Consider the following 10,000-nt stretch of genomic DNA (forward strand, 5'->3'; position numbering starts at 1 on the left):
GGTTTCTAACGTAAGTTCGCCTTGTATTTTGCTGTGGTGCGTTGGTTTACTCACCATTTCGCAATTCGTAGACCCGGGTTCGAGTCCGTACGGCTGGCGACTGCTACCTGACCAAGCAGTCAAAACACATAGGGCAAAGGTGAGAACTAAACTCTTTGTACTTCGATGTAAATATTGTGACCAGTTGGTTGAATTCGGAAAAAAAAAATATCACCGTAGTTCGAATATCTGAGGCGACCAGAAATAAAGGGGCATCCCAGCCACTTTTACTGGTTACAAGTTTAACACGGATAATACGATATAACACGAGAAATGTAAAACTTTGAGACAATTTTTCTCAAAAACTATACTTTGGTTGGGATGCCCCTCTGTTTCTGTACCCTTCATATCTGTCCGCTTCAGGACATATGAATCTGATACAGTGTCGTCGCAGTTGCTGGTTTGTTCGCGTGTTTATCTGTCGTGTTGCTGACAAGTGAGTGTAGGAGTCGCCCGATTGTGCATCTCAGTTTGCTCTCTGAGTGTGTTTGTTTGTGTTTATCTTCGAGATTATGCGTAACACATCATCACACGCTAAGCTGTGCCGGATTCTTATTTCCGCCGTTACACTTTCCGTAACGTAACGTGATGTAACGGAATCTACTTGAACGTGGCTTAACCTAACCTAACCTGATCTACCTCAACCTAACCTAACCTAAGCTAAACTACCCCTGACCTAAATCTAACCTAACCTAAGCTAACCTAAGGTATACTAATCCTGATCTAACTTTAACTTAACCTAACCTGACCTGACTTACCCTAACCTACCTTAACCTAAGCTAAACTAACCTAAGGTAAACTAACCATGACCTTACTCTAACCTAACCTAACTTAACCTAAACTAACTCTAACCTAACCTAACCTAACCTAACCCAATTTGCTTTGCCTCGTGCTCCCTCATCCTTGAGTCAGACATAATCCTTGACTTTGACCTTGAGTCGTTTATTCATTCCTGTGCCTCCCCTCAAGTATAACATCACCCTCGAGTCTGACCTCGCCCTTCACTCAGATGTAAGCCTTGAATTTGACTTCACACTTGAGTTTAACCTCACACTTAAGTATGACCTCATCGTCTGGCTTGGTGGTGACGATGAGGAGCATACGCCAGGAGGCGCTGAGTACATCCATTATCTTTGACCCTATTATGCGCTTTAGGGACTTCGCACAGGCACTACATCACGGCTGGGAAATGGAGAGAAATGCGGGACTCGAACCTACGACTATGAAAATGCGAGATGAGCACGAATGGGCCAAATCATTATGGTTACTGTTGTTGCTCCTGTGTCACAATTTCGGCTGTCACCCGCTCTACGAGGTGGCTAGACATGATAGCCCATATTGGAGATTCGGGATGTATGCCCTTCATGACGTCACGTGGTGACTCTTGGCATTTTGAACCTTTTGTGGCTTCTTGTCTCTACACTGAGGCGCTATAGTCCTCTCGGGTTTGGTTCCCTCGCGTTCCCAGTGATCCCACGTGAGCTTAAACAACCCCCCCCCACACACCCGCACCCACACCCACACACTCCCTCCCCCCTTCCCCCCCCCCCCCACCCGTGACCTCTCGCATTGCTTGTGCAAAGTCAATTTCCATCTCCACTTCCGCGATATTTCAATGCAAATTATTTCTTCTTTGTTTCCTTCCTCTGTTCCTTCCTTCCTCCCCTCACTTCCTTCCTCCTTGATTGACCTTTCTTCCTTCATAGAGTCGTCCCGTGCAGTTGGACTTAATATGAACACGGAGAGAATTTACATACATACATGTACTCTTGCGCTCAAACACACACACACACACACACACGCACACACACACACACACACACACACACACACACACAGAGTTACAGTGACAAAGTATGGCTACAAGAGACCTCTTGGTCCATAATGAAGTCGAATGCGTAGAAATCAAATGCGAAAAAAGAAGAAAACAAACACCCTCATTCAAACAACCAAAACTAAAATACACACATAAACATATACACGCAAACACACACAGGCACAAGTGCAAACTAACACACACGCAAACTCGCACACACACAAATTCACGCACGCAAATCAACATACACACGCAAACTAACACACACGCAAACTCGCACACATACAAATTCACACACGCAAATTAGCATACACATGCAAACTAACACACACGCAAACTCGCACACACACAAATTCATGCACGCAAATTAACACACACGCAAACTAACACACACGCAATCTCGCGCACACACAAATTCACGCACGCAAATCAACATACACACGCAAACTAACACACTCGCAAACAAACATACAAACCCAAACACACAGGCACACGCATACTCACACACTTAGAAACACATACACACAGACACACACAGACACACAAACACATACACACACACACACACACACACACACACACACACACACACACACACACACACACACACACACATACCTACACCTACACCTACCTACACCTACCTACTTACCTAGTTACCTAACTCTCTCTTTTTTCCAGCCGGTCCCTCCCACGGGCCCCGTCGCCCCTCGTAAAAGGTCCCCTGGGCAATTCAAGTCTCACCATCCATTCTCCGGCCAAATGCGAGTCTTCCTGCAGAGGGTCCAAGGCTCGCCCTTGACATTCTCTGTCCTTTGTCCTCAAGTCCTTTCCCTGGGAGCTCCGCCTTCCGCTGGGTTGACCTGCGACGTCGTCCTCGTCCACATCAGCGCCGCCTTCAGGAACGTTGTGACAAGCCGCTGTGGAGCGTTGGGCTTCCACCTCGCCTCATGATTACTCGTGATGGGTTTTCTAACCAAGCCTACCTAACACAACCTAAACTCACCTAATTAACCCAACCCAATCCAGCCCAAACTAATCCAAGGTAATTTTAATCAACCTAACCTTGTCCAGCTAAATCTACCCTTATCAAATCAAGCCCAACTTAACCAAATGTAACCAGACTGAACCAAACTCAGCCAGGAATTAACCTAAAAATTTCCAAATTTAGCCAAACCTAGCCAAAGTTAACCAAATTTAGCCAAACTTAGCCAAACTTAACCAAAATTAGCCAAACTTAACTAAACTTAATCAAATTTAGCCAAACTTAACCAAACTTAGTCAAACTTAATCAAAATTATCCAGACTTAACCAAACTAAGTCGAAATTAGCCAAACTTAACCAAACCTAGTCAAACAACGAAACTTAACCAAAATTAACCAAACAACCAAAATTTATCTAGCATGACCAAATATGACCAAACTTGACCAATCTCGACCTAATTGACCAAAAACTTAACGAGACTTATTAAAAGTTGGTCAAATTTGGTCAAAACTAACCACGTCACTTCACCATTCCTCACCCCACCTAAGTTAAAGTAACCTAACCTAACTTATCCACCTCGCCTCACCTAATTTCACCTCACCTATCCAAACCCAAAATTTCGCCAAAAAAATAAAAAAATAAATAAATAAAATAAATAAATAAATAAAAACAAGACGTCACCCAAAGCAGAGGGAAATCGGGGAAGGGACCTACTCGAAGACAATTCTCACTTTGCCTCCACAGTGTCCTCTGTTCATTTGTTCTTCGATCAATGTGTGCCCGCCGTATACCTTTGTGTAATTTTATGTGTTTTTCTTAAGCGTATGTATGTTCGCGCGTGTATTTATCTTTTATTATACACGAAAAGAGGCTCATGATGCTCTATCTTCTCCCCCATTAATCATACCTAAATTTTGATTTGTTTATGATCTTGTCTTGATGTATATCATTATCTAGGGCTCTAGGGTGTTTTAGGAGTTGATGTATGGGCATGCGTTCGTGTTTGTGTTCTGTATATTCGTATTTATTCATGTACTGTTTATTCGTTTTAAGTCTCGTTCATTATTATACAACTATTCCCATACAATAGCTCGAACTATCTTGCCCTCATAGGTGCATGCACGTACACATACACACACGCACGCACACACACACACACACACACACACACACACACACACACACACACACACACACACACACACACACACATTAACACACTAACACACACAGAGCGGTAGATGTCTGGAACAAATTGGACGAAACAATAGTGTGTGCAAACACTATACATGAATTTAAGAACAGACTAGACGTTGCGAGATACAAAGACGGGACACCGCGAGCATAGCTCCCCTTCCCGTAGAACACAACTAGGTAAACACACACACACACACACACACACACACACACACACACACACACACACACACACACACACACACACACACACACACACACACACACACACACACACGCACGCACCCACGCACACACACAGGTACACACGCACACACAGATACGCACACACCCATTACTCTTTTCCTGTCTATCCGTGGACATTACTTCCTCCTTTTGTATGTAATGATTATGTGATTCCTCGAGTGTTTGAGATCCTGCCGTCGACAAACCAGAGATGCTTATCAGTAACGAACCCAAGCACGCCACCATCTCACCGTCGTCGCCTCCCTTTCCTCCTCCTCCTCCTCCTCCTCCTTCTCCTCCTCCTCCTCCTCCTCCTCCTCCACCTCCTCCTCCTCCTCCTCCTCGTCCTGATCTTCCTCCACCTCTGTTACTACCACTGACAATACTTCCATCACTCCCGTTTCGATCACCATTACCTTCCTCTTGCTTTCCTGTTTCTCTTCTTCCTTTTCCTCTTCGACCTCATCCTCATCCTCCTCTTCTTCCTCCTCCTTTTCCTCCTACTCGTCCTCACACATTACTCCTACCAGCTCTTTTCTCTCCTTGTGACTCTACACTTGTTTACATTGGTCGCTGAGAACATGGACCACAATATATATATATATATATATATATATATATATATATATATATATATATATATATATATATATATATATATATAGTTATTATTTTTACATGTGTTATTGTTATTACCATTATTATTGTTATAAAATAAAAATATATATGTATTCCCATATATGTATTTCCCACTGTGAGAAAATGATTTGTGTGCGCCTGCGACCGAAGCCATCATCTTTGTCCCATTAGGGATCGTTCTGGAACCTACATACTCCTTACGAAATGGGTGTTAATCCGATCGCTGTGGTACCCTTCACACACTTAATGCTGTTCAGCCCCAAGTGATTTTAGTCAGCTGAAGGAACGCCCTTGAGCACTTGTATTATACACCATACCTCTACTGTGTTTAAGGTATGGAACCTTACACCAGGAGGCGTTTAGCTGCGGCAGAAGCCGTTCTCTTTGTCCTATGGTCTTGGACAGCCAAGGAAGGAGTGCCCACTATCGTCACTGGGGATCAAAGATAGGCTTACGTATTTGAGAGATGAGATACAGGGACACACACACACACACACACACACACACACACACACACACACACACACACACACACACACACACACACACACACACACACACACACACACACACACACACACACACACGGCTAAAAAGTATCATATGATGATATATTTGGAAAAATATTACTTTATCCGAAGTGCATTGAGAAACGAAGGATCCGAAGTATCCGAGGCCAGGGAAGGGACCCACCGGGGAAAGAATTCAATTTTGGTTTGAAAACTTTCGTGCTTTCAGTGACCTTCCTCCGTTTTCTATCCCGCCTTTCTTACTTTCGCGTCCATCCCGTTTTCCTTTAGGTCTTCCGTCCTCGACTGTATTGTTAACACCTGCTTATCAGCGTCAGATCCTCCCGTCCCCTGTTTGTCTGTCTGTGTCTGTTTGGTTGCCTGTCGGACACATCTCTCCTACCTGAGACTTTTGTATTTGTCCCTGAAGAGGATTCTTCATGTTAGGCCCGGGACTGGTTTTTTTTTTTTTTTTTTTTTTTTTTTTTTTTTTGAGAGAGAGAGAGAGAGAGAAAGAGAGAGAGAGAGAGAGATTTCATGTGTGCTGAGAGCGTTTCTGCTATATATGGCGTTTCCAATGTTTTTTCTACCCGTTTTTACTATCTTATTCGTATTGTGTTCGTTTGAGGATTCATGTCAAAATATACCATTTGAATTATGTACTTTTTTTTTTGTCAACATCTTAAGACGTACGATTTTTTTTTTCAACCGGAACCTTTATCTTGGGCTTTGGTTTCTTCATCGCTTTAATCATGGTTCCTATTCAAAGAGAGGAAACAAGTGTTTGAAGGCTTTTGGTTCTTCATTATATGTGCTATTGATGGAGAGGAAGAAGAAGGCAAGAGTTCTGGGGACCCCAGATTCCGTGAACACCCCAGTTTCCGGAGCCTGGGGAAGGGATAGCTGTACTGGTGGTGGGAGGAGGGATCTGGGAAGAGGATTACCAGGAGAAGGTAGTAAGTAGTTTCTTGTAGTGATGTTAGTGTCGCTGTTGTTGTTGGTTTTCGCGTTGTTGTCGTTGTCGTCGATGTTGTTGTTGTTATTGTCGTTATTATCGTCGTTAACGGCATCATCGTTATCAACTTCGTCGTCAGTGTTGTCGTCAGCGTTATCGACTTGTTATTGTCATCGTCATACGTCATCATCGTCATTGTCATCGTTATCATCACCATCATCGTCATCGTCATCATCATAACCATAATCATCATCATTACTGTCACATCCACAACCACCACCACCACTATCACTACTGTCGTTGTCATAGTCTTCGTCATCATTATCCTGGCAACGATAGAAATGCAAGCTCTAGCCAATTACAGGTCATAACAACATGATAATAGTGATGATTGTGATGATAAGTGGCACGTGATGAAGATATGACAGGGTGATAATAGTGATGGTGATACTGATAAGGAGGAGGAGGAGGTGAAGTGTAGCAGTGTTATTAATGATAGTGATGTTATCAAAGATAGTGATGGTGATGGTAGTAATTACAGTGGTGGTGATAGTAATGATGAGGGTGATAGTAATGGTGGTTATGCTGGTAACGATGATGATAGGGGTGGTGATAGTGACAGAAATGGTGTTGAAAGAGAGGATAATCGAGATCGAGACTCCTTGATGGTGATGACGTGTTGAAGCATAGACTGTGTTGGTAGTGACAGTGTGGCAGAAATGAGGAATATAATGATGACGTTGAATGTTATCACCTGGAACGTGAGGAGAAATTCCTGTACAAATTCATCCTTTAATAGATTAATTTATCTATTTACTTTCGTTTTTCATTTTAGGAGCAGAAGTACAGATGGAGTAATAGTAGGGATAGTAGGCGTGTTAAACAAAAGCGGGGATAGCAAGGCTAAGAGGACGAAGGAGTAATGATAGTTGAGGTCAAAACGATAGTAATGACAGTGAAGATAGTGCAGACCGGCTATGTCGTCGTCGTCGTCTTCGTCATCATCATCATCATCATCATCATCATCATCATCATCATCATCATCATCATCATCATCATCATCATCATCATCATCATCATCATCATCATCATCATCATCATCATCATCATCATCATCATCATCATCATCATCATCATCATCATCATCATCATCATCATCATCATCATCATCACCATCACCATCATCATCACCATCACCATCATCACCACCATCGTCATCAACATAATCTCCATCACCACCACCACCATCATCATCATCATCATCATCATCATCATCATCATCATCATCATCATCACCATCACCACCATCATCATCATCATCATCATCATCATCATCATCATCATCATTATAGTATCCATCACCACCATCATCATTATAGTATCTATCACCACCATCATCATCATTATAGTATCCATCACCATCATCATCATTATAGTATCCATCACCACTATCATCATTATAGTATCCATCACCACCATCATCATTATAGTATCCATCACCACCATCATCATCATTATAGTATCCATCACCACCATCATCATTATAGTATCCATCACCACCATCATCACCATTATAGTATTCATCACCACCATCATCATCATTATAGTATCCATCACCACCATCATCATCATTATGACGGTATGACCACCATCACTACTATCATCATAATCTTCATCACCACTATCATCATGATCACCATCACCACCACCACCATCATCATCATCATAATTTCCATCACCGCCATCACCATTATGATCACCATCACCACCACCATCATCATCACAATCTCCATCATCACCACCACCATCATCATCACAATCTCCATCACCACCACCATCATCATCAAAATCACCACCACTACCATCAACGCTGCCATCAACACCACTACCATCTCCACCAACAACACCGCCATCAACACCGTTACCATCTCCACCATCACCACCAGCACCGACACCAACACCACTACCATCGCTACCACCAACACCGCCACCATCACCACCACCATCACCGCCACAACCCACATCACCATATCGAAACGGAGCAACAGAGTACAGAACACGACAACACAAACGATTCGTCGGTGCGTCAGGCCACCGAGGGTGACTCAGTCCGTGAACACAACAGAACCCTGAGGGCGCCGCCCGTTGGGGGACCGCCGCTCCCCCTGCAGGAGTCGGAGCCCCTTCCCCCGGGACCCACGGGCGCTTCCCGCTGGGGCAGTGTAATAAAATAAAATACAGGAGTAATAAAACACATTGCGTCCCCGCCCCCGACTCTCCGACTTATCATCTCCTGCCCATCACCATTGCGAGCGGGCAAGGACCCATTTCTTCCCCGATCTTCAGCCCTTTGTACCCAGCACATCCCGCCGACCCTGTCTTTATGTCAGGAGGCCTAGGAACAGGCTGGTGTTTTGGGTTCCCTGCCAAGCGACGATAATAATGATAATGATGATGATGATGACTGGGCTCAAAAACCCGTATGCAGGCGTGGGACCTGTTGCGGATGATTTGTGCATAAGATTCTACAAATACTTTGTATGCGCGAGTGTAGGGTTTGTGGGTGTCTTCGTGGTCGCGTGCGTGTGTATACGTGTGCATTTGTGTATGCGTACTTGTATGTGTATGTGCGTGTAGGTGTGCGTGTGGAAACACTTTGTATATATAGTGTTTCCACACACACGTACACACCCACAAACACACACACACACACATGTGTACACACATGCACACGCAGGCACACACACACACACACACACACACATGTATGTACTCGCACACACATGCACACGTACACACACACACATGCACACGCACAAAGGATTACAAAGGCGGAGCATGCCGACAGGAGACCTTTTGGTCCATATCTAGGTCGGATGCGAAAAAAAAAAAAATAATAATAAATAAATAAATAAATAACAACTCTGATAATATAAATATCAAATAAAATATATAAATAAATACATAGGTATAGTTAGATAATAAACAAACAGGTAAATAGTAAATAATAAATTGACATATAACTAATAATAAATGAGAATCAAACAGACAAATGATAACAAAACAAAAACAAATAATATGATATAAATAATAACCATTACGGCATCTTGCTTAGGTGTTTATCTAAATGATTTTTAAAGCTTCGAACTGAACTACATTGCACTGCCTCTGCAGGAAGTTTATTCCATTCATTAACTACACGGTTGGCAAAGTTGTTTCTACCCACTGCCAAATTGAATCTATTTCCGGAGAGTTTGAGACCATTCTTTCTTGTCTGATTCTCATTCAGTATGAAAATTTTGTCACTTTTGATGTCAATTCCCTTTAGAATCTTAAAGACCTGCATCAAGTCACCTCTGAGTCTACGTTTTTTTAGGGAAAACAGATTCGTATGTTTTAGTCGATTTTCGTATGATTTATTTTTTATATTTGGAATCAGTTTTGTGGCTCGCCGTTGTACTTTTTCCAGTCTGTCAATGTCTTTAATGAGATTCGGTGACCATACGGAAACAGCATATTCCAAATGTGGACGAACTAACGATTTATATAGCTTGTTAATGAGTGATGGACTTTTAAAGTCAAAAGATCGCGCAATCAGTCCTAGAATCTTATTTGCTTTCTTAGAGGCTGAAATAC

Source organism: Oratosquilla oratoria, chromosome 24 (assembly GCF_046742065.1).
Source record: "Oratosquilla oratoria isolate Oo_2021 chromosome 24, ASM4674206v1, whole genome shotgun sequence".
NCBI classification, from domain to species: domain Eukaryota; kingdom Metazoa; phylum Arthropoda; class Malacostraca; order Stomatopoda; family Squillidae; genus Oratosquilla; species Oratosquilla oratoria.